At 44.9% G+C, this 27320-nt stretch overlaps 1 protein-coding gene across 1 annotated transcript in view; it reads left to right on the plus strand.

Annotated features, from left to right (window-relative positions):
• The first annotated feature begins 13176 nt into the window (after positions 1-13176).
• Positions 13177-27320, plus strand: part of LOC148526422 (ankyrin repeat and fibronectin type-III domain-containing protein 1-like) — a 493356-nt gene continuing 479212 nt past the window's right edge. The window contains exon 1 of the mRNA XM_088470360.1: positions 13177-13233. The gene's annotated coding sequence lies outside the window, so the exon portion shown is untranslated. The remainder of the gene's footprint in view (positions 13234-27320) is intronic.

Consider the following 27320-nt stretch of genomic DNA (forward strand, 5'->3'; position numbering starts at 1 on the left):
AACGCAGCTCGGATAAGTAATGCACAGGAGGCGTGATGGTTCCTGCTGCATTACCATATCTGCAAGGATCACAATTGCAAAGCTGCCTGCGTGCATACATCATATATCTATAGCCTGCGTGCATACATCATATATCTATAGCCTGCGTGCATACATCATATCTATAGCCTGCGGGCATACATCATATATCTGTAGCCTGCGTGCATACATCATATCTATAGCCTGCGGGCATACATCCTATATCTATAGCCTGCGTGCATACATCATATATCTATAGCCTGCGTGCATACATCATATCTATAGCCTGCGTGCATGCATCATATATCTATAGCCTGCGTGCATACATCATATCTATAGCCTGCGTGCATACATCATATATCTATATCCTGCGTGCAGCTTTGCAATTCTGTCCTAAGCTGAATTACGCCCATCATTTGGTGATTTTGTCTCTTAATTTAGAAATTCTGCATGTTTTACAGTTTGTCAGTGACTTGAGATGGAAATATTGTCATAAGCGGTGTACTGTACAGGTGCTATACACCTCTATACAAAGAGCTATAAATGATTAATGAGGTCATGAGCTGAGATGATTCTCTACATTTAGATAAAAAGAGAATTATTTATTTATTACAAGTTATTTATATAGTGCACACATATTCTGCCGCACTTTACAGAGAATATATGGTCATTCACATCAGTCTCTGCCCCACATACACACTGGGGTTCATTTTGCTGGGGGTCAATTAACCTACCAGTATATTTTTAGAGTGTGGGAGGAAACCAGAGTACCCAGAGGAAACCTATGCAAGTACAGGGAGACTATACAAACTCCACACAGTTAGGGCCATAGTGGGAATCAAACCCACGGCCTCAGTGATGTACAGTAGCTGGAAGAGATAAAAAAATATAATCACAACCCATTTTCTCAGAATGTAATTTCTTTACAGGATTCATCGATGATATTTTAATTATGGGGCTGATTCTGAGTTGCAAGCAAGTGGCTGTATCTGTGGGCAGCAGCGGAAGACTGATTTACTGCCTTATGGTAAAGTGAGTTTCTGTTGGGTTAATGCAGGGGATCCTTGCATCTGCCGCCAATGCAGGGTTGCCTACCTTTAACATTCTCTTCCCGGGAGAAGCCCGGGTAAGAGATGCAGCAGGGGGCCGACGGGGGCGGGGCTTGATGATTCACGTCATTAAGCCCCGCCCCCTCGTGGTAAAATTGCCGCGATTGGGCACAATTTACATAGGGGGCGGGGCCAAATGTTGTGATTCATGCAGAATCACAGCTTAAGCCCCGCCCCCTTCACGGAGACCCGCGATTGCCGCGGGTATTCTCCTAATTCTGCCCACTTCACTAGGAAGTGGGCAGAATGCGGGAGAAATGCCTACCCTTACGGGGGTGCGGGGGGTTACCCGAAAAATCGGGAGCCTCCCGCGAAAACCGGGAGGGTAGGCATGTATGCGCCAATGTGACGTGCATTGTTTTTACTCCAGTCACCGCAACTGTCTTCATTGATATCGGTGCTTGTTAAACTGTTGAATAAATTGAAAGTTTACAAGAAGAGAATGAGCAGTACCTGAATACTAATAGATACTTTCAAAAAAACTCCCAGCCCAATGCTAGGTGGAAGGGATCCGTCAGAAACCGGTTTCCTTTCCTCGTACGCATGGAGCTTTAAATTCACTCCCACAAGACAAGGCTTTTCCGTGTGATCGCATTGTCACCACAGTTTACATTGGGTACAGGATGCCACCGCTCGGGATCCTGGCAGTCAGAATCCCGATGAGGGCATACCGAAATTGTTAGGATACCGACACCTGTTGGTAAGTATCCTAGCCTTCCCTCCCTGCACCCTAAACCTAATCTCCCCCTAGTGCCTAATTTTAACCCTCCCCCTCATGCCTTACCCTAACCCTCCCCCTAGTGCCTATACCCACTACTTATCATTGAGATGCTGGTGGTCTGAATCTGAGCACTGGCATCCCAACAGCCAGGATTTCAACTACTGCCCGTCACCACCTAGTTCCCAACCCATAAAACACATGGAAGCACAGATTCATCCAAACTGCACCCAACTCAGAATAGGACAGAAGTACAGAAAAATGTATATAATTCACATCTGTGCATAAGGTGTATGCAAGAACTCGCCCTTTGCATCCGTGCTAAGAGGTCCGTCTGACTCAGAATCAGGCCCTATACCAGCATAAATACACTGACATTTGATAAATGTATTAATAATATGCTCCAGGTGAAAGAATATGTTTTGTAAACTTGACCTTTAAATTTGTGGGGAACATAATGCTCTTTTTACATTTGGTCCTGGACAGTACTGACTTTTTAGAAATGGGTCAATTATACTTTCCTAAAATCTGTAGACAGTAACAGTTGTTTGGACTATTTTAGCTGTTATGTAAGGAGCAGTAAACACAATATTTCTCTTGTCATGGGTCACACGCCTATGTAGGAATTGTTCAACAATACAAATGTATAATACAAAGGGAAGTATTTATAAGGGATCCGGTCAAAATCCAGAGACCTGCCGGAATCCTGCTGCCAGCATCCCCGACATTAAGTACTGGGGTTAAGGGTTAGGCACTAAGGGGAGAGGGCTAGGTTTAGGCTGCGGGGAGAGGGAGGTTAGGTTTAGGTACCAAGGAGGGAGGGTTAGGGGTAGGAATAGGGGGAGGGTTAGGATACTGACCGACAAGTGTCAGTAACCTAATCCTGTTTTGATGTCCGCATTAGCGTTCTGACCGCCGGGTACAAAACCCATTTACAAGGACTGTTTTACACAGCGTATGTATCTCCAACCAGACAATGATCTGGGATATACTAGAAATCTAGAATAAGACTTTTTAATGAGCGATATGAGTAGAAAGCCAGCATAGTGTTCATTCTAGCAGCCTGCACCTCTCACAACCCGTGCAGTTCCTCTTTCCTGCCTGGGGTGTCGCTCTCTGCTCTGGTGCCTCTAGCACACTCTGATCTGTCTCTCAGCAGTTTGTTGCATCAGCTGAGTTTGCTAGAGGCACCAGAGCAGAGAGCGACACCCCAGGCAGGAAAGAGGAACTGCACGGGTTGTGACAGGTGCAGGGTGCTAGAATGAACACTGCAACATATATATAGATAAAAGGCCTGAATGAGTTCCACGCAATTCCGAATGTGGCCATATCTCATGTTCTTTAGCAAACTGCACATGCGTAGCAGCCTACATAAGCAAATGAAAGCATCTATGGGCAATTCTGATTGGTATGCATCTGTGTCCCCATTTCCTTGTACGCATATTAACCACTTCTCAACTACAGCTGAATGGGCATTACCATTTGGCAACTGGGCAGCAATGGGGCTTCCTCTATGTGCGAATGCATCCAGTGGGCGTGTAATACAGTGTTGATACCAATTCTGAGTTGAGGGCAGTGGCGTCTCCAGAGGTTGGGGCTGCAGCACAGTCCAATATTCAAATAGGGGAGTCACACCAACTGCCAGTGTATCCCAGCCGGCGATGTTTGGTAGCGTTTGGTGTGGCTCCCCTATCTGAATTTTGGACTGTGCTGCAGACTCATCTTTGGAGCCGCCAATGGTTGTGGGTATGGATTGTACATGGCATTTTCAGTGGGATCTTCTACATCAAGCATGGGGTAGGTGTAAGTGCTGTTCCTAGTCATGACAGCTGCTCTGTTGGCCGGAAGGATGGAGTCTGTGCAGCATTATCTGCAACTCAGAATCAGGCCCAAGAATGTTTTTTCCTTTTATTAGACAGCGTAACTCAGCAGATAAAAATATAAAGAAAATGCTGAAAATACTGGTACGTATTGGATCCAGTGTTGTCATCGTATATATCCACCATGTCACAAACTATCTTTAAAAAAAAAAAAAAAAAGGCCTAAACACTGGTTTTTAGAAGTAGAGATGTTGCCCATAGCAACCAATCAGATTCTAGATATTATCTTCTAGAAGATGCTAAATAAATGTTAAGTAGAATCTGATTGGTTGTTATGGGCAACATCTCCACTTCTAAAAGCCAGCACTTTAGTAAATATAAGTATTTAAGGAAAACATGAGTTTCTTTTTTTTTATTCTTGTGGTTCATATAAATTATGTGGATTTTGCCACAAGGACAATAAAACTTTCTTAGACTCTGATAAGAAAAACGAAACATCTGTTCACAGCTGAATTGTAATACAGCCTTTGTATGAATGTTGGAATGTGGATGTGGATTATATAATAATGGGAAGCTGAGAGACGGTTAGAAATGAGAGTATAAGAACATCTTGGAAAGATAAAGCAGAGAATCACAGAGTCCCATGACATTTTAGTAAGCGACACCAGTGAAATCCAGATGGATTTAAAGTTAAAGCTATAGGAATAATGATACTGAATAAATGAGTAGGGGGGTGGGAGACAGATTACTGGCACATAGAGAGAACTAAAGGTTTATTATTCTCAGTACCCCTCACCCGAGAGGGCTGAATGAGAGATGGGATTTTACCACTGTTCTATAAGGCTTGTTAACGACACCGATTGATGCTTACAGTTGTTTTTTTTCATTGAGTTTCTGGTTTTATTATAAGAAATATCTGTAATTCTTGTTATATTTGAATAATATTTATTTTTGTTGTTCTTAATAAGATTTTACGCTATGCAGGAGGTCAGTAATTTTTTAGATTTATTTTAGAAATACATATTTTGTTTCTGAAAAGACTGTCAGAACTCCTGTCAAGATACATGTATTGTAAAATGTCCAATAAATATTAGTTGATGTAAAAATCTGCATACAGATATATATACATTCCGGAGCTCCAATTGGAGTAATCAAATACTATTAGATATATATACATATATATATATATATATATATATATGTATATATATCTATCAAGAAAGAAGAGAAGGGGCGCTCTAATGTACAAAATATAAAATATATTAAAATACAAAATGTGTAAATAACACAAACTGAATAATTAAAAAATCAACAATTAATGCAGCAATGAAGCTACTTCAATGATCAGTCCTAGATGTCGACACAAAGGATGAATCTCCCTTTCGTTTCACAGAGAGTAGATTTATTGAGTCCTTTGTTGGTCTTTAAATGATTTTGTAGAGGTCATAAATCCTGTTTTCAGGGTTAGCAATGATTCCTTGTAATGTTGCTGAAAAATACCCTTCCACCAAAAATACACCCAAACAGGCCAAAAGGCCTCTATTATTATTTGAATAAAACAATTCAATCTCAATAAAAAAGAACAATATTTATTCAATAAAATCAGTGAATCTGATGAGCTTACATCAAACACTAGTCAAAATACGATGGAGACCCAACGCGTTTCGTCCCCACATGGGACTTCATCAGGGGTACATCATCAAATGACTGTATTATCAGTCCTATTAATAGTCAGGAAAAGATGAACACTTTTGCAGCAGACTGAAACACTTGTCAGCAGTATTTTGCAGGAGTGGAACAGGATTATTGAGTCTGAGCAATCCTTACCTGGGAGTATAAATCCATCCACTATATAAAGTGCGTCTACTCCAGTTTATTCTCCGCAAACAGATCTTAGGATCGTTTGATCAGTATTCACATTTTCCTGACTATTAATAGGACTGATAATACAGTCATTTGATGATGTACCCCTGATGAAGTCCCATGTGGGGACGAAACGCGTTGTGTCTCCATCGTATTTTGACTAGTGTTTGATGTAAGCTCATCAGATTCACTGATTTTATTGAATAAATATTGTTCTTTTTTATTGAGATTGAAGTGTTTTATTCAAATAATAATAGTGGCCTTTTGGCCTGTTTGGGTGTATTTTTAGTGGAAGGGTATTTTTCAGCAACATTACAAGGAATCATTGCTAACCCTGAAAACAGGATTTATGACCTCTACAAAATCATTTAAAGACCAACAAAGGACTCAATAAATCTACTCTCTGTGAAACGAAAGGGAGATTCATCCTTTGTGTCGACATCTAGGACTGATCATTGAAGTAGCTTCATTGCTGCATTAATTGTTGATTTTTTTAATTATTCAGTTTGTGTTATTTACACATTTTGTATTTTAATATATTTTATATTTTGTACATTAGAGCGCCCTTTCTCTTCTTTCTTGGTTTCCATTTCCCTCCATATCTGTCTAACAGAGATATTAGGTGAAAGGTGCAGCCATCCACTCTATTAGATTTAAATGTTGGTTACATAATTTTAGCGCAAATAATAGGGTATCATTGTGTGTATATATATATATATATAATATGGGGAAATAATATTTCATTAATTATTATGAGACACATAAAAGAAGGGGCCAGCCTTTGGAAATTTAGGTGTGCTCAAACAATATGATATCTTATCCCCCCCATCCTAAAAACATTCTGACGCCCCTGTCTGTTATACCTAACCCAACTGGTTCAGCGGTAAATGGAAGTATTTTAGGCGTCTATTCATGATGTTAATTATTGGAGTCCGAACGGACCCCGATAATTAACATTCTAACTCAGCTGTCTCCCTGAAGTGTTTCACTGCTCCTTTCGGAGCAGTGAGACAAGTGCGCATGCGTGACTTACAGGTCATGTATGCACACAAGAGGCGGACAGGAGCAGAGAGATCCGAAAGGATTCCTCTTCGCGACCTGGGACTCCTTCCCATAGGGAAGGAGCGGGTAGCAGGAGCACTCTCTATCTGAAGATAGCAAATGCTCCAGCACTCAAGCTCCGAAAATATTGTATTTTTGGAGCTTGATGAATTCTGTCCCCATACTAGTGTATGAGGACAGCGGGCCATTCCTCCAGAGGAAGGTAAGTAGGAGATATCTGTGATACTAGTGTATGAGGACAGCGGGCCATTCCTCCAGAGGAAGGTAAGTAGGAGATATCTGTGATACTAGTGTATGGGGACAGCGGGCCATTCCGCCAGAGGAAGGTAAGTAGGAGATATCTGTGATACTAGTGTATGGGGACAGCGGGCCATTCCACCAGAGGAAGGTAAGCAGGAGATATCTGTGATACTAGTGTATGGGGACAGCGGGCCATTCCGCCAGAGGAAGGTAAGTAGGAGATATCTGTGATACTAGTGTATGGGGACAGCGGACCATTCCGCCAGGGGAAGGTAAGTAGGAGATATCTGTGAGACTAGTGTATGGGGACAGCGGGCCATTCCGCCAGAGGAAGGTAAGCAGGAGATATCTGTGATACTAGTGTATGGGGACAGCGGGCCATTCCGCCAGAGGAAGGTAAGCAGGAGATATCTGTGATACTAGTGTATGGAGACAGCGGGCCATTCCGCCAGAGGAAGGTAAGTAGGGGATATCTGTGATACTAGTGTATGGGGACAGGTGGCCATTCTGCCAGAGGAAGGTAAGCAGGAGATATCTGTGATACTAGTGTATGGGGACATCGGGCCATTCTGCGAGAGGAAGGTAAGCAGGAGATATCTGTGGTACTAGTGTATGAGGACATCGGGCCATTCCGCCAAAGGAAGGTAAGTAGGAGCTATCTGTGATACTAGTGTATGGGCAGGGGCGCCGAGAGTGGGGGGGAGCGGGTACAGATTACCCGGGCCCCGGCTTTCTGAGGGGCCCGGCACCGCCCCCCCCCAACATACAAATTAAAAGCAGAGAGGCAATATACACGATAAAGCTGGCCATAGACTTTGCCACAAGCCACATTATCTGACCAAACAGGGACGAGGGGCTTAAGTCAATGAACAATATCCCTGTGCCTCCATATACTGCATAACGTATGGGAAAACTTCTCATCACTGCATGGAATCAGCTGAACGATGGTTGGTACGGTTGAACTTGTTTGATTATAAAATTACATGATACTGGCCACTGGTCAGTGGTTTTCTTGCTTTGAATGATTATCGTCCATGTCCATACGCGAAGCGATCGTTGTTCAGAACTGTAGAGTATCGTTCGCAACAAGCTGCTGTGCAATTCCATCCATTTAAAATGCAAATGCAGAAGGAGGTGTCAGACATCTCCATGCTGCATCTGCGTAATCCCAGCACTGCAACCAAGGTCGCAGCCTGGGGTCACCATCGGACCAATCCCTTCGGCCAGGCTGCGATAGCCAAAGCTTACCACAGCCAGGAAGTCGGTGTGCACCCACGCAGACCCTGGCTTCGTCCCTCCTGGGATGCTGCCAGAAAACGCTCCTGCTCCGCCTCCCAAACGCCGCAGTCTGTCAAATAGGCTACGGCTGGGAGACACTGCGAGCGAACTTGCAGACCTCCTGCGCATGAGCAGTCCACCCACCATCGGGTTAGCGTACATCTCTGAATAAAGCCCACTGTATGGCCAGCATGACAGTCAAGAGGGGATCTGAACAGCAAAAGGAGAGAGAGAATAGGGGTAGACAGATTGGCGGAAAAAAAGCCTGCAGCGCCGGATACAATACCTAGTAACCTAGTGATGGGTCCAAATACTAGTACATAGATAACACAGAGAAAGATATACATAAATTAGGAGATGAAAATTATTTTTCTTTTAGGCATCTATAAATATGTGAAACCAAAGATGTCAACCATGAGTGTGATGTGGGAATTACTACCATGCAGTACTTTGAAAAAAATATTTGTATAGACCAATGGTTCACAAACTCGGTCCTCAGGACCCCACACAGGTCACGTTTTCCAGGTCACCCAGGAGGTGCACAGGTGTATTCATTACTCACTGACACATTTTAAAAGATCCACAAGTGGAGCTAATTATTTCACTTGTGATTCAGTGAGGAGACTTGGAAAACATGCACCGTTTGGGGTCCTGAGGACTGAGTTTGAGAACCTGTGGTATAGACCAGAGGTTCCCAAACTCGGTAGTCAAGGCACCCAGACAGTCCATGTTTTAAGGATATCCATGCTTGGCCACAGGTGACTTAATTAGTACCTCAGTTCATTTGATTTAACCACCTGTGCCCAACCATGGAGATCTCTAGCACCTGAACAGTTGGAGTGCCTTGAGGACCGTGTTTGGGAACCTCTGGTATAGACCATTAAATGGGTTACATAGAGTCATATTCGCAGTAATTTCTAGACAACATGAATCCTGATCCTGATTAAAATGATATATAAAAAAATTTCAGTTTCTTATCAAATTTTTATTGAATGAAAGATCAGGCACCCACTGAAAGTGTACTCATGCATGCTGGCTGAAGCCATACCTAAAATATTACAAATAGCTCTATCCATAATCGCATAAAAGACATGTCGGTCTCGTAAGAAGGAGTTTGTCTAAGATATACTCACTGGACCTGAGAATCCACCTATATCTTATACCCCTTTTCCACCTAAATTCCAGGGTCTGACCCGGAGGTGGAACAAAGTTCCTATCCGGATCAGACCCGGAAATTTGGCCGGCGCCGACTCGGGATATTCCCGAGTCAGCACCGCTCACAACGCAGTCAGGTCTGCATAGACCCGGCTTTTGCGGAGTGAAAGTGGTCGCTTGGAGATGACGTCATCTCCAAGCGCCACTGAAGCCGGACCAATCGGCCGGCTAGCAGCGCACTCCAGGTCATCGTGACCCGGAGTGCGCTGTTCTCACAGCAGGGTTTCACGGGCTACGCCCATGTTAAACCCTACTAGTTACCTGGGTTGGATTGCCGGGTCACCCGACCCGGCGATCCAACTCTCTCCTCTTTTACACCAGGGAGCTGCCCGGGTTAACCCTTCAAAAACCCGGGTTTTAGCTCCGGTGTAAAAGGGGTATTATTGTACCTTGGATTTAAACCACAGAAAGTGCGGACATTCCATTTGAAGGTGAGAATACAAGTTTTGATTGAAAAAAGCATTCTTTATTAACATAAAGATAGCAAAAAACATACATAAATCACACATACAAGTGTACTGTGTCGCAGCACAGCTTAAACCCAATACACTATCAAACATATTCAAACATACTATATAATGCACTGCAAAACATATAGCACAAGACATCCTATACTATACATAATGCACTGCACTATTCATTCAGAACTTAAACAAAAACAACAATCAACAAGGTCTATGGGTGTGGAGGGTAGAGGGGAGGGGAGGGGGAATCACAGAACTGAAGTTTTTATTGAAAGACAGACACATATATGGGAAGGGTAAATAAATAGAAAGACATATCAACAAAACATCAGTCTCTGTGAAAAATGGGGGAAGGGGCCACTGTCCCAGTCCTTGTTGGACAATCAAGCATGGGGGGAGGGGGCAGAAGAAGGGGGGTTTAGTCCTCTTCTTCCTCAGGGCTGTCCATGATGGAATAGTCTCTTAGCAGGCTGTGAATCAGCCTGCGACAGTCCTGGATAGACATCCTCTCCCTCCGCAGAATGAGGCGATTCCTGGCAAGCCACAAAGCGTTCTTAACACAGTTCATAAGGCGCCAGGCCTCCTGGATTGCCCCATAGGTGTGGGTGCCAGGAAACAGTCCATAAAGTACCGAGTGGTACGAAAGGTTGCTCCTTGGCACACAGTCTTTGAGTTCATTTTCCAGGGCATCTAACAACAACTGTGCATAAGTACAGTCCCAAAACAAGTGCATAGATGTTTCCTCATGAGAGATGCACCAGGGGCAATGTCTGTACCTGCACAGGTTACGGGAGTGCATGAATGTCCTTAGGGGCAGACCCCCTTGGATTGCCATCCATGACATGTCCTTGTGTCTATTTGAGAGCCTTTTGGAGGCCACATTTTCCCATACCTGCTTGGCAGTTGCTGAAGGGAGCCCTGGAATAGGCTCCATAACGTCTTTGGCTCTGATGAGCTTGTGGATAGTCTTAGGTTTCCACAAGTCAGGTTTAACTCCCTCCAGTTGGTGCTCCCTCACAAACTTGGACACATCCAGGTAGAACCAGGGAGTATTCCAGTTGTAAGGGATGGAGCTGTCCCACTTAGCCCAGCCTAGGGCCCTCCAAAGGGGTAGGGGGAAAAAGCGAGACATGGAGTTTCCTGCAGAGTCATTATCAATCTCACACAAAGTCCTGCGGATACAGTTGCACACAAAGAAGGTTCGCAGCATGGTGGGGATATCTGGTATTCCCTTTCCCCCTTTGAGGGGCTCCTTGTACATAAATGTCCGCTTTACTCTGTCCATCTTGGAGCCCCAGATGAAGTGAAACACTGCCCATGTGATGGCCATGCAGACCGTGACCAGAGGTGGCCAGGCCTGTGCTGTGTACTGCAGAACGGGAAGGATCTCGTTGCGCAGTACAAGTGCTTTTCCTTCGATGGTAAGGTCTCTGAGGCTCCACAGTCCAATTTTTTGCCTTACAGTGGCAAGTCTTTCGTCCCAGCACTTCAGGGCCGCACCCTCACCACCAAGCCATACTCCCAGAATTTTGATGAAGTCCGGCTTGACAGCAAAGGGGAATGGAGCGGAGGATGACAGGTGCTACTGCCCGAACAGCATAGCCTCTGACTTCCCGCAGTTGACCTTTGCCCCTGAAGCTCGGCCGAAGCTCTCGCAGGTCTGGACGAGTGCTGTCACCGAACTCTGGTCAGCGCAGAAGACAGTGACGTCGTCCATGTACAGCGAACACTTGGCCTCTCTACGGTCTGGACCCGGTGCGATGACCCCTCTGATCTCTGGTTTCCGTCTGATGCATACAGCCAGGAGCTCTATAACACAAACAAAAAGAAGAGGTGAAAGAGGGCAGCCTTGTCCTTCTCCAGGTTCTCGTGACCCGGACTGCGCTGTTCTCACAGCAGGGTTTCACGGGCTACGCCCATGTTAAACCCTACTAGTTACCTGGGTTGGATTGCCGGGTCACCCGACCCGGCGATCCAACTCTCTCCCCTTTTATACCAGGGAGCTGCCCGGGTTAACCCTTCAAAAACCCGGGTTTTAGCTCCGGTGTAAAAGGGGTATTATTGTACCTTGGATTTAAACCACAGAAAGTGCGGACATTCCATTTGAGGGTGAGAATACAAGTGCCAGACTTGGGACTCCGCTGCTCTGTTTACCCCTCACCTGATTACAATTATTATGGAAGCCGTTATTAGAGGGTGCTCTTTACCTGAGAGTGATTACCCAGTCACTGTATTAAGAACACTGTTGTTCCACTGCAATTTATTGCGAATACGGACCCTGCTCTCATTACTTTGTTGGAGACGCTGGCCAACTGCTGGAATACGCTTGGTCTCCTGACAGAGAGCCGCACAGTCTGTCTGGTACATAAGGATGATCTGGACACTTCAAGCTCAAGGCCCCCATACATCAGAGATTGATTACAGCAATCGTGCAATTTGCAATCGATTGTGTATAAAAATCTTTCCCTTTTTCAATAGATTGCAGAATTGCCACAATCAATTGAAAAAGGGAAAGATTTTTATACACAATTGATTGCAAATTGCACAATTGCTGCAATCAATTGCTGATGTATGGGGGTCTTCACTCACCCATACAGCCTAATTAGTGAGGAGCTGGATCGTTCCCTACATTATACTAATCCAGGAGTGTGAGTATATGAAATCCACTCAGGACATTCTATAAAAAGGATCTATTAGAAGTGTGTCACTAGAACTTTACTGCATTAATGTATTAACTTTACTGCTACATTGTCTGCTACATTATAGAATCATTGTGGCTACATAAATATCAACTTTCAATTATTTGAAACCACACAGGCACCGATTTGTTTAGTACAGTGTGGAATCAGGATATATAGGCCATCTTTTAGGCCCCTGCTGAGATTCATTTTACTGTTTGGATATTTAATATGTACATGTGAATGTTGTTTTTTTTTTAGGATATGTGTATTTTGCATTGTTGTTGTGATTAAAATAGGTTATTAATCCTTATTGCCTTGTGTCTGATAAGCGCCACCTCACACCATTTCTTTGTTCTGTTGTGATTGAGAGAAGATTGGCATAGCTTCTGGTGTAGGTGTGCGGCATTGTGACACGTTATTGCAATACACCACTGCTAGCGCTGAGCCCAATGTTACTGTTTTTGTCTCGTTAGAACTGCATCTACTTGGTGAGATACAGCTGTTAGGAACATCAGTATTGGGTAGAGTTCCTCTAATGAGAATTCTATTGGTCAATTTATACAGCATGTGAATCATTAAAGACTGTACATTAATTGGTTAAATATTATACAAATTATTTAGTTTTTTTGACTGGTGCTTCCTATGGTTTAGGGCTATAACAATACAGGATGCCTGATGCCAGGCCATCTCCCTGATGAAGTCTCATGTGACAAAATGCACAGCTGGCACCTTTGTGGATCACAAGGCCTGAACTCAGAACCAATGGTAAGTAACTGTAACACACACACACACACACACACACACACACACACACACACACACACACACACACACACACACACACACACACACACACACACACACACACACACACACACACACACACACACTCACACACACACACACACTTTGTAATATATATTGTCTATTATGGGTCATCTTTATTTTATTTCATAGTTTTTTTTAATCACTTAACTTGAAGTAAGAAATCTTGCCAATTTTACATAAATATGAATAAAGATTATGAATGGTAATGACCAACAAAATATGATAATTAGTGCACCATCGTATGATAATGCATGCGCCATTTTATGATAATGCGTTCACCATCATATAATAACGAATGCACCATTGTATGATATTGAGCACAACACAATTTGATAATGAGTGCACCATCGTGATATTGAATGCACAACAATATAATGAGTGCACCATTGTATGATAACGAATGCACCACAATATGATAATAAGAATATGTTAATGCATGCAACATTGTATGATAATGTGTGCACCACTGTATAATGAGTGCACCATTGTATGATAATGAATACACCACAATATGGTAATTAGTGCACTTTCGTATGATTATTGAATGCACTACAGTATAATAATTAGTTTACCATTGTATGATAATGAGTGCACCATCATATAACGAGTGCTCCAGAATTTGATAATTAGTTCACTGTTGTATGATAATGAGTGCACCAACGTCTAATAACAAGTGTATTATTATTACATTTTATTTATAGGGCACCACAAGTGGTCCGCAGCACCGTACATACAGTAAAGGGTACACAGAACATTACATTACAATACAGTAACCAAATTATAAACAGAGCACAAGTAATAATTAGCAACACAATTCTCCAGGCAGCACAGACTGTGTAGTGTTTAGCATTACTGCCTCACACCACTGAGGTCGTTGGTTCCATACCCACTACAGCCCTAACTGTGTGGAGTTCTCCCTGTGATGGCGTGGGTTTCCTCCGGGTTCTCTGGTTTCCTCCCACACTCCAAAATATACTGGTAGGTTAATTGGCTCCAAACAAAAATTACCCCTAGTGTGTATATGTGTGTGTATGTGTGTGTATGTGTGTGTATATGTGAGCATGTGATAGGGAATATAGGCACTGATTCAGAGCCGGACGCTCTGACCAGAGCGCTCGCTCTGAATCAGGGCCCACCTCCATTAAAATGGAGCGTCCTCCTGGACGCTTGTATAGCTGTGGGTCACTACCCACAGCATATACGAGCGTCCAACAAGATGGTCGCGATGGTCTTGACCATTGCGACCATCGGACTTGCGAGTGAAACCCTGTAGTTGGGTTTCTCAATCGCAAGGCCAGGAGTGATTTTGGCTCTTTCAGAGCCAAAATCACTCCCACTGACATCACTAGTGATGTTAGTGGTGCCGGCTTCAGACGGTAGGCGTTCCCATAGGAACGCCTCCGTCTTGCAGACACGCCCCTGTAACGCCCACCAAAGGGGGCGTGCTGTCAATCAACATCGACAGCACGCCCCCTTTGGTGCGAGACCCGGAGCGATGGAAAGTCCTTCGCTCACTGGGTCTCGCGCATGCGCACGACGGAGCTCCCTCCGTCGTGCGCATGCACAGTGGGGAACATCGACCCGCTTGCGAGCGTACTGCCGCTTGCGAGTGGGTCTGAATGACCCCCATAGATTGTTAGCTCCACTGGGGCAGGGACTGATGTGAATGGCCGAGTATTCTATGTACAGCGCTGCGGAATATGTGTGCGCTATATAAATAGCTGGTAATAAATAAATACACAGTACAGCTCTGAAGGTGAAGGCTGTCATAGAAGTGCAAGAGAAGAGGGCTGTGAGACACTGGGGAGGAGGACCCTGCTCCTAGAAGTTTACACTCTAGGGCAGGGGTTCCCAACCTCGGTCCTCAAGGCACACTAACAGTCCAGGTTTTGAGGATAGCCATACTGGAGCACAGGTGACTTAATTAGTACCTCAGTTATTTTGATTTAACCATCTGTGCTCCAGCCTGGATATCACTAAATCCAGGACTGTTAGTGTGCCTTGAGGACCGAGGTTGGGAATCACTGCTCTAGGGTATTACAATCTAAGTGTACCACAAATTTCATAGCGAGTGCGCCACCGTATGATAGCGAGTGCGCCACCGTATGATAGTGAATGTGCCACCGTATGATAGTGAGTGCGCCACAATTTGATAATGAGTGCACCATAATGGTATAACCATTTGCAGCTGTGAGTCTAATTGATCAGCCCTCCAAAAAGTGAAATCTTGTACAGTATTTGTACTGATCTGCCAAACTTGGGGCACCAATGCTTCCACTCTGTACGTTGCAACTGGTGACTTTAGTCCAGCAGACTTCTATGATGAGTAGGTGCAAAGGTCAAGGTCCCCAAAAACGCTGCCATCTTGCTCCTTACGTGCTCTGGGGAAACCCTGTGACATGTGAGTACATTGAATCAATTAGCACCACTATGACCTTTAGTGGCTGTGTGAGGACTGGAAATAAGAAACGATGGTGTAGGGAGCTGTGCTGAGATGTAGATTAGATGAGTTACTGTATAATGTTATATACTGTAGATTCACCAGGGCGTTGTACACATGTGACATAGAAATAACACATAGACCTAACATGAATGCTGCCTAAGCAACTTGTTGAATCGTCAATAGCCACTATGTCAGATCACACATTTGACAGCAGCCTACAGTATATAGGGACTAAGGGCCTGATTCAGAGCCGGACGCTATTTGCGGTCGTTCGTTCAGGAAAAGGGGGTGGCTATTCAAATGAACCGTTCGCTCTTTGCGGTCTGTTCACGCCTCCATGTCTGAACGAGCGAACAAATCTTGCGGTCGTTTTTTGGATAACTACGCCCTCTGGCCGTTCGCATTCTACGTCATGTCCGCTATTTATTAGATTAATCGAGTACATCGACCAGCGTATGAACTGCTCGCTATTCTTGTGGTTGGTTTTTCCTACCACAATCTTGCGAGCAGTTCTGACTATAAAATAACCCAGTGACGTGGTCAATGACGCTGCTGTATTAATTATGCACACCCATAAAATGCCCGTTTTGACCTTTAAGCACGCCTGCGTTCGGATCTCCACTCCCCGTTTTCAAGCACCTTCCCCTGTTACCACCCACATACGCCTCCTCCTGTCACTCAAAATAGCAGGCATTCGCTATTTAGCGAACAAAAGATTTTCGTCCGCACTGACTGGTTCGCGCATGTGTATTACGATCCGTACGCATGCGCAGTTGGGCAAACATCGCTCGGAACGAACGAGCGGCCGCTTACGAGTGGCTCTGAATCAGGCCCTAAGTCAACGGCAAGTCTCTCAACTCAAACCAAGTACTTTCCTCATTCCTGAGTTCTTCTTTCAGCACAGTAAAGGTGTCCACACACACAGCGATCTGAACACGATCCCACGACGTGTACGCTTTCCCCTGAACCCTCCCCCGGCAGCTCCCCGGCAGTCCTACACACGATTTGGAGTAAAAAATGTCCAATCTGACTTAAGATCTATCGTGCATCCAGTGCACTGTGTCCCAGATTGGCAAATCTGCCCTACAGCATGGCAGCTCTGAAGATGCGATGTACGACGAGCGGGGACGCGCATTGGCATCGTGAGTAGACACTCACGATTTGGGCATAATTTACACTATTTGTCATTACGATTCGTCGAAATCGGCCAAATCGGGTAAAATATCGCTAAGTGTGTTGGCAGCTTAATGTTCTGCAGTCATTGTGGTACCTAATTTATCCAATTCAGGCGCTGTACCAGCACAAACACAACTGTCTCCTGCACATAACGCCACACCTTGCGAATAGCCTACCCCCCTACCTGTGTATTACATACCGCTCCATCCCAGGATAGCCATTAAAATGACCATAAAATGAATCAGACGGGGGTTGTGGACATACACAGAGCTTATTCCAACAAAAGTCCTGCCCAAGGCAAGTGATAGGTGCAAGAGGTATCCGACTAAAAGTATACACCGAATGTCTCCCCGCCGCCTCCAAGTTAGAAGCACCATCAGTCGCAGCATCGAAGGTTACACTGGCTATATAGCAGTTGCAGTCTCACTATCTGAGCATGGCCTCCTGTGTTTTGCCGCTGTCAGCAACACGACCACAATGCGCCCATATCTGGCTAGCCACCCCCTGTTACTACTCAGGTACAGTATGTCCACTAAACATCAATCTGTTTATGTGCAATATTGACCTGGGTCCTACAGGGGAAACCGATGGGGCACATGCATGGTGCTACGGTAACTTAGCTATAACCAAGCTCATTTCTCACATTATATATGGTGAAATGGAGGTTGGGTTCTCACACCTCCTTAGACTCAACCATACATGTTATGTACTGAGGGCCTGATTCAAAGATGGACGCTAATGCGATTTTCACACAGATCGAGCGATTGTTTGCCATTGTGCAAAAGCCACACTGCACGTGTGCAGCGATTACGGACGCACAGAGGATCCCATCACAAAGTGACTGACAGGTTGTCAGCGTTTGGGGGTGGTAATGGGGAGTGGGCAGAAAAACGCAGGCGTACCTGTGCGTTTAAACGCAGTTACATGGGCGTGCATAAATTAGCCACTGCGAGTGCATGCGCAGCTCTGAGTGTCAGATGAGCTTCTAAGGCTGCCGCAGGTCAGACCTGCCGCAAGACTAAGACGACCGCCGATGTGCATGTTATCGATATTTACGATGGTATGAATTGTGGCACGCAGGTGAGAAGGCAGCAGTGAGCGTCTTTATGCTCAAGTGATCTTTGCAGACATTAGCATATTTTCGCTGCTGCGTTGCATATGAAATCTCAGCTGCGATCGCATTAGCGTCCGTCTCTGAATCAGGCCCTGAGTTAGGAGCAATTCAGAAAAGGAACAAATTACAATGTAAGGGGTACAAATGCATTTATTTTATTGCATGCTGAGTAAATACAAACAAATACTGGGTGGCTTTATTTTTATGGAGCATACACACGGTCAGATTTGTCAGATCTGTCAGATGAACGATTGAACGATTTTACCAAAGATTTGAACGATTGAACGATTTTTGACTGCATTATAATGAATGGAATCGTCCAAGTCTGACTGCAAACACATCGGATGTCAGATATCGTTATCTGACCATCAGGAACGCGCATCGTCCATCGTTCAGGCATGTCAGATATGTCAGATGTTCCTTCAGATATGAACGATTGAACGATTTTTTAAAATCGTTATCGTTCAGATTTGAAGAAAAATCTGACTGTGTGTATGCACCATTACACTGCAAATGAGAATTAAGATAGGACACTCCTCTTCCCAGCTCCAATTCTGGTTACAAACACATTTGTGCACATGATCTGCAATTTTCCATCGGCCCCTCCTGCAGTACTACATGGTTTTACTAATAGCACATTTTTTTTGTCTTTGTTTTACGTTTGTATTTTTTTACTGCAAGCTCACAATAATGGTGGAAAACAGTCTGGTGTGATGTATTTTAATTTCAGGCTTTACATCCCTAACTAGGGAAACCAATCCCAGGATCCCAATGCAGTTACTCTCAGTCACTGAGAGTAACTGGCTCCCAGCCTGATAGGCTGGGAGCGCACTAAGAGGTGATATTATTTCTGTGCGGCGCTCTCCCAGCCAATCAGTGACTGAGAGCAGCCTAATCACAGGACTCCAGATCTTCTACTGCAGCTGAGCCTGGGAGAGGACTGGGAAACAACCAGCAGTTTGGGACAAGAGCAGCCCATTCTGACCACCCCAGGGTGACTAAGGTAAGTGAAAGGAGAGGTGGGAGATTGACGCCAGGGGGGGACGAGGGAGAAGGGATGTGGGGGGGATGGATATCGTTGTACAATTCCTGGAATGCTGGGACTGAGATTTTTTTCAATCCCGAGTCCCAGGATAACAAAAGTGGGACAATATTGGCTTTCCTATCCCAAACACCTGCCATTTCAAGTAGGGTGTGTAGACATTTTTATAGCCACTGTAGGTGCATCTGCCCGGCAGTAATGCTTCCCTTCCATTCGGCGTTTCGGGCCTGCTGAGCTCCATGCTTACAGTGAAATTCCATTTGCTAGTGAATCAGAATAACGACTGTGAGAGGGCTACAGGATACATTCTCAATAGCAGGACAGGTCTGCGTAACCAGGTGCCCCCCCCCCCAGCAGTATATAGGGCCTGTTTCAGAGGTGTGAATTTATGCTAATGCCACAGCCGATGTGCTTCCTACCGAGACACCCACCTGCTGCATCTGTCATCCGCCGATGTACGTAAAACGTCACACAATAGAACGCACCATCAGGCATTAGAGCAGCCCTATGGTCACAGAGAACATACCTGCCATTGCAACAACATCTTTTGACGCAGTCGCTGGTCGTGACACGCCCGCATCTGACTAGCCACACCTTTTACCTCCCAGGAACACCGATCGAAATTGTCTCACTCTGCAACCAAATTCGTCCTGTGGCTGTAACCATCAGGACACATGAACAGTGCGACTCGGATTCATGTGCAGTACAAAAATCATCCGACAAAGGCGCAAACATCGTCAATGCATCCACCTCTGAATCAGTCCCATAATCACCAAGGACTCAATCCTGAGATTGACGGATATTGTGCACAAAATGACCTGGGAAGCTGTGTCGCATAAATGTTGCTTTTACATGTTTATACTTAGCTGCATGCAACTAAAGATGTGTGAAGCATGGCATTATGGTGTATGACAGCATCATGGCGGCGCTCTTTACGTTTTCATCATCATCATCAACTTGGTAATAATTAGGGATGTGCGCTTACCCCCTGTGTTTTTTTTTTTTGGATCTGTATCTCCTTCGTGTTTTTGATCTAGATTGGTTTTGCCAAAACCGCCTTTGCATGTTTTGGTTTTGGATCTGTATTTTTTCAAAAAAAATCACAAAGACCGATGAAAACCCATAATTTTGGCCTGTTTTTGTTCGTACTATTAATCTCAATAACATTTATTTCCAGTCAGTTTAGACCACCTCAGAGCTCACAATATTGATTTAATGCAGTTTAGGCCAAAAGGTTGCATCGAGCTAGCTGGCTGACTAAGCTAAGCGACAGCAGTGGGCGGCACTAACGTGGCACTTCAGCTTCCAACATGGCACAGCAGGAAACAAATGTTTTTTTTATTACTCAAGACTGAGGCCTGAGGCAGTTGGATTATGTATGTAGTTGTAGGCAGGAAAAGGAAGGGTTGATTAGTAGTAAATTGAATTTAAGTTTTGGATTCCGAAGTGAACAATATGACCCATGTTTTGCCAACAAAATCAACTTGGTGGTTCAGAATATTTTTTTAAAATTAAAGGGGCATGCAGGAGATGCTGTCTGTGGCCATAAAAATTTCTGGACATTTTTGACATTCAGCAACCGCATGTCGAAGACTTCAGCGGCTCTGGCAGTTCAATTACCAACATGGCACATCTAGAAAAGAGAATGGCACTGCAGTGGCAGACAGGATGGTAGTTTAATAAACTATAAAATTAAAAATGTCAGGCAGCAATGCTCCAAACAGCACCTAATGCAAAGAAAAGTGGTGTAAGATGGAATTGTCCTTGGGCACTTCCACACACCCTTATGTTGTATAACAAACCAATAACTTCAGCGACAGGGACTGCCAATTGTGGCTGAAGCGATTGGTTTGTTTGGACCCCCACAAAACAAGCTACCAATGGGCAGTTGACATTGCTGGCAATAATCTCTACATACACAAACTGGCTTTACAACATTGGTAAGATCAGATGTCGTCATTGTCATCATCATCCCCATCAGTGTGTACATCCTCTTCACACAATATTAATTTGTCCCCGCTGGAATCCACCATTACAGGCGCCTTTGTATTTTATTTACTTAATTGTTGGTAAAGGTCTTCCTCGTGGAATTTGTAATTCATTTTGATGAACATCATCTTTTCCGCATGTTGGGGAAGTAACCTCCTATGCCGATTTCTGACAAGGTTCCCGGCTGCACTAAAAACTCTTTCAGAGTACACACTGGAGGGTGGGCAACTTAAGTAAAGCAAAAGCCAGTTTGTGTAAGGGACTCCAAATTGCCTCTTTTTCCTGCCAGTAGTGAAACAGACTGTCTGACATGCCTATTTGGATGCTATCCTTAAAATAGTCATCCACCATTCTCTGAATGGTGACCATATCAGATGAAGTCACAGTAGACATATCACTAATTGTAGGCAGTTCTTTTAGACCCGACCAGATGTCATAAGGTTTTGCTGACTGATCTGCATCACCAGCATTGGGTCTCTTAAGAAAATTTAGATTTTTCCTGGCAGCCGCAGAAACTGAAGGAGGAGATGCTGCCGTGTAACATGCCGCTTGAGCTGACAATTGTTTCATCAACAGCTCTTTGCATCTCTTCAGATTTGTGTCCATCGGAAAGAAAGACACAACGCATGACTTAAGCCTAGGATCAAGCATGGTCGCCAAAATATAGTGATCTGATTTGAAGAGATTGACGACCCTTGGATCCTGGCGAAGCGAATGAAGGACGATCTACAAGTCCGACATACTTAGCGGAATTGCTCCCTTATAACTCCTCCCTCAGTTTCTCTAGCTGCTTTTACAAAAGTCTGATTAGGGGAATCACCTGACTCAAGCTGGCAGTGTTCCGGGCCACCAAGAGCATCTCCTGCCCGCCCCTGTCATTTAAAAAAAAATGTTGCACCACCAAATTAATTGTGTGAACAAAACATGGGACGTGTTCAAATTTGCCAAGATGTAATGCTCTCACAATATTGGTGGTATTGTCAGAAATCACAAATCCCGAGGAGAGTCCAAGTGGGGTAAACCAGATTTCCCTGAGGTTCTCAGTGGTATGCCGCTTAGTGAAACCAGTGATACACAGAGTAGCCTGCCTCTGAATCAGCTGGCATTTGTTAGATGCTGTTCTTGCTGTTTGCACGGTTGGAGACAATACACCTACCCAGTGGGCTGTCACAGTAATGTAATCTTTAGTTTGCCCTGTCCCGCATGTCCACATATCTGTGGTTAAGTGGACAGTGGGTACAACAGCATTTTGGAGGACATTAATACGTTTTTTTTTTTTTATATCCTTGTACAGACTGGGAATTGCTGTTCTAGTGGAATATAAATCAGACATGGTAGCGGGGACACAGGACCTCAATTAATTGTCTAAATCCTACTGCATTAATAGCGGATACTGGATGCACGTCTAATACCAGCATAGCTGTTATGGCGTCAGTGATCCTCTGTGCAACTGGGTGTCTGCTGTCATATTTGTTCCCCCTTGCAAAGGATTGTTTGACAGTCAATTGTTTTGTTAAACTACTAAAAGTAGTCTTCCTTCTGGGATGAAGATCCACTTACATCAGCAGCAGCAACAGGCGTAGCACTCATGGATCCTTCTGAGGGATCACGGCTAGGAGAGGAGTCAGTCATTCTTATAAAATTGGATGCAGGACTACTTCGATCATGATTGAGGATGTTGATGATAATGCAGGTGTTGGTGGTAGAGATTGCAGGTGCTTGGATTTAACAGAGAGAAGGGAGCAGCTAGGTGACGCTGGACTGATTGTTATGTTTTTATCCAAAGTTTCTGAATTTGAAAAATTATTTCAATTTGATGAATGCGCTGCAAGTGACATAACAGGGAGGAGGTTCCTAGATGGTTACGGTCTTTACCTTTTTACACATTTTTAAAATGTTACAGATGGCTTGACAATTGTTGTCCGGATTTGGGTGGAAATAATTCCACACATGAGAGGTGAATTTTTTTATCTTTTGCCCCCGGCATGACAATGGGCTTTTTTATACCATGGGCAACAACTGTTGCCTGATTTACACAAACAACATTATCATCATCAACATCCTCATCATCAACATCCTCATCATCCTTATTAGGGCGAACTACATAAATATCCTCCTCATCCTCCTGGTGCAATTCTACAGAAGCATCCTCGATTTCTATGTCAGCATGTTGACTTTTGCTGCTCATCCCCACATTTGCAGAGGGCGCACAAATAGTGGAAGGAGGATCGTCTTCAAGTACAGTATTGGAAAGGTCACGCTCACACATGGCAACCACGGACACACTTAGACTCTCCTCTGGGATCTGTGACTTTTCTGAGCACAGAGTTGGTTCCTCTGTCTTAATGATTTAAATTTTTTTGACACATCTACAGGGAGAAGAGCTTACATCATCATAAGAGAAGGAAACACCAGTCATAAATAAAGGCCAAGGCCTTATCCTTTCCTGCCACTTTGTGTAGTGAATGGCATATTGCCAATTTTTTGTTTCTCTGCAGCTAACTTGGCTTTTGATTTTTTGTTTTTCTTAACACTGTAAAACATTGCTTGTTTGATTTTACATGCCCTGACTTAAGCCCTTGGGCATCGGCCTTTGTAGATGACGTTGATGGCCTTGTATCGTCATCATGACTGCGGGCAGCACTAGTATGTGGTTCCTGCTCTCCTCTCATTTGATTGTGCTCCATATCAACAAACTTACACTGCAGTCTGACCGGCAGTGTCCCTGAACAATAATAGCGTAACTACTAACTAGCGCACACACACACACACAAAAAAAGTTATTTTTATTTTTTGTGGAATGCTAATTTGTTTAACTTTTTTTTTTTTTTGATGAACAAAACAGCACCCCTTTATGAAAAACTAAGCACCCCTGCAGAGTGCGGACGGACCACCTGCAGATTCACAAATACGTGGATGATAAACCGGTCTGGCCGACAGTGTCACCGAACAATAATAGCGTAACTAGATACTAACTAGTAACTACCTAGCAATCAAATAAAAATAAAAGGAAAAAAAAAAAAAAAGATTTTAACTTTCTTTTTTTTATTACACTGGGGAAGAGCACCGATGGATGATGCAGCACCCCTTTATGAACTGCAGCCCAGCCCCTTGATGGACAGGACAATACAGCAGCAGCCCTTTATGTACTGCAGCCCAAACCCTTTTTCCGGACAATACAGCAGCAGCCATTTATGTACTACATCCCTTGGCCCTTTATGGACACAGCCCCCCAGCAGTGGGGGGCACTTTATGTACTGCAGCCCCAGGCTGACAACACTGCACCCTTAAACAAATAGAAGTCACTGACAACACACAACACTGACTGCACCATAGAAGAACAGAGCACGTCTGCTTTGTACACTTTCCACAGCCAGAGTGAAAATGGCGCCGATCACCGGGACCTTTTTATAGAATCCAAAATCTGTGAGAATCCGACAGCGGCCAGATTACGTTTTGCCTCGTTGTCAAATCCGAGTCACATGGGAATACCAGAGCCGGACTCAGGGCCTGATTCAGATCCGCTCGCTAAGAAGCGTTTGCACGCAGATTGACGAGGCGTACGCATCGCAGTGCGCATGTGCAAACCAGTGCGAGAGATCGGGAAGCGTTCGCTCACTGTGCATAGACTGCCCGGCTGCAATGAGTGACAGGAGAAGCCGTTTGTGGGTGGTGACGGGCTGGCCGCTAGAAACGGGGGAGTGGAGGTACGAACGCAGGCGTGCCTGAGCGTCTTTAACACTGTTTCAGAGGCGTGCATAATTAGCATGCAGCGTCATAGTACACGTCACTTGGCTGAAATGTACACTGAAGTGCTCGCAGTGCTTGCGGTAGGGTATGGTCAGCCACAAGCGCTGCGTATGCATCTGATGGTACTCGATGTTACCGATGGTTGCATACACTTCCTGGAGATGACGTGCGGAAGTGGGCGTCTTAAGACAGGCTGGTGGGCATCTGCATACACAGAGCGATCGCATGCCAAGACACAGTGGACGTGCTAATGCCTTGCCGTGCGATCGTCTGCCTTGCCGACCTTGCATACGCATCTAGCGAGCGGGTCTGAATCAGGTCCTCAGATCTCGCCTTGGATTACGAAGTTCGGGTGGGACCGGTTCTCGGCGAACCGGATCCGCTAATCTCTAGCAATAATGATGAATGACGGTGTAAAGTATAAACACCTGTCTCTCCCATCTGTATTGCCACATTAAAACTGTAATGTGGTAATATAATCCACACGCTCTGTGAACAAAAATACTGTACAGCCTTCCCCAAACTCTTATTAACAGATTTATTATTCATCTAAATCCACCGGGACCCTCTCTTTCTCCCAGCTTGGGCCTGTTGCTAAGTTGAACGTACCCCAGTTGGCAGAATATTTCTTGCTTGTGTTTGCACTGCACATGCCATGGTACAGAGCGCACCCAAGTACAGGCGCTGCAGAGTCGTACGCACTATAAGAACATCTCCATTAATGACTGAAGGGGTATAACTGGGCTGTAAGAGGACGACCTCACAGAGGGAAATATCAGTGAGGGCTTGTGGACACAACTGAGTGCTACGCAGAGGGGATATAAATGTAAATGCGCCTGAAAGTTTTATTAGCATAAACTAAGTATAAGCTTGGTGCAAATGCACACAGATGATGATTAGGCTGCCCGTGTACCAGTGGCGTAACTAGGGTGGGTTAGGCGAGGCACGTGCCTTGGGCACTGTCGCACTGGCGGAGTGGGGCCTTGGTCCATGGGAGTGGTTTCAGTCCGTGTAGTGCAGACCGCACAGACAGGCTTGGACTGGGCCGCCGGGGATTCGGTGAAATCCCAGATGCGCCCCACTCATTTGTAGCCACGCCCCCTATCTCTGGAGGGCGTGGCCTATTGCGCTGTTTGTTCTTGTATGGTAACTGAGCCAGCCGTCAGCTGCACGCAGGGGATTGGAGCACACTACTGCAGTCAGACTCAGCACTGCAGTGCACTACTGGGTAATAAATCCCAATAGTCTCTGATTGGAGGAGCTCGTCACATGCTCCTCTGACCCCCCCCCATGGAGTTTAGGATAGATCCCCTTCAGTTTCTGTACCCTGACGTCATCAGTTACTGTCCAACTTCATTCCCTACCATCCACATGGGCATAGAGGGGAATATAATCTTGTGGTGAGCGATGCAAACCACCATGACCGAAGTGTGGCGAGCAAAGTGAGCCCGCAAGAGGACAAGATTCTTTTTTGGCGGACTGTATGGGCAGGAAACCGCACTTCCGCCCTCACTGACGATACTTCTAGGTACAGAATCTGAAGGGGAAATATACCTTTTCACAACTTCATGGGTGTGACTCATGGTGAGGCTGTGCTTGCTGCTGTGACTGCTGCTCTGCCAGCTGCCTGAGGATGTTGCAGATGAGTACACTGTGTGGGCACTACAGGTGGCATAATGTGTGGGCACTAGTGTGTAATAATATGGGGGTCACTATAGTGTGGCATAATGTGTGGGCACTAGTGTGGCATAATGTGGGCCTATAGTTGGGCATAAAGTGTGGGCACTACAGGTGGCATAATCTGTGGGTACTACAGGTGGCATAATGCGTGGATACTACAATGTGGTATAATGTGGGGGGCACTATAGTTGGGTATAAAGTGTGGGCACTACAGGTGGCATAATGTGTGGGTACTACAGTGTGGTATAATGTGGGGGTGCTAAAGGTGGCATAATGTGTGGATACTATCAGGTGACATAATGCGTGAATACTACAATATGGTATGTGAGGGTACTGTGGTATGTAATATGGGGGTCACTATACTGTGGCATGTGTGGGCACTATAGGTAGCATAATGTGTGGGCACTACAGTTAGCATAATGTGTGATCACTACAGTGTGGTATAATATGTGGGCACTATAGTTGGGCATAAAGTGTGGGCACTACAGATGGCATAATGTGTGGATATTACAGTGGTATAATTGTGGGGGGTACTACAGTGTGGTATAATGTGGGGGTACTACAGCTGGCATAATGTGTGGATACTACAATGTGGCATAATGTGTGGGCACTAGTGTGGCATAATATGGGTGGCACTACAGTGTGGCATGTTGTTACACAACTGACCAGCATTGCAAGGGTTACTGGGTGGCTCACCACTACCTTTCTGCACTACCCTATCTCTGAGTTTTCATTCTAAGATGCCATGAGTGCCACACCTTTGCACTGTACATTCTTTGTGTTTGAGTTCCGGCGCTTCCATTAGGCAGCTGCCTATGGGCGCCGGGACC

This window comes from Taudactylus pleione, unplaced genomic scaffold, assembly GCF_031769625.1.
Source record: "Taudactylus pleione unplaced genomic scaffold, aTauple2 ptg000098l, whole genome shotgun sequence".
Classification (NCBI taxonomy): domain Eukaryota; kingdom Metazoa; phylum Chordata; class Amphibia; order Anura; family Myobatrachidae; genus Taudactylus; species Taudactylus pleione.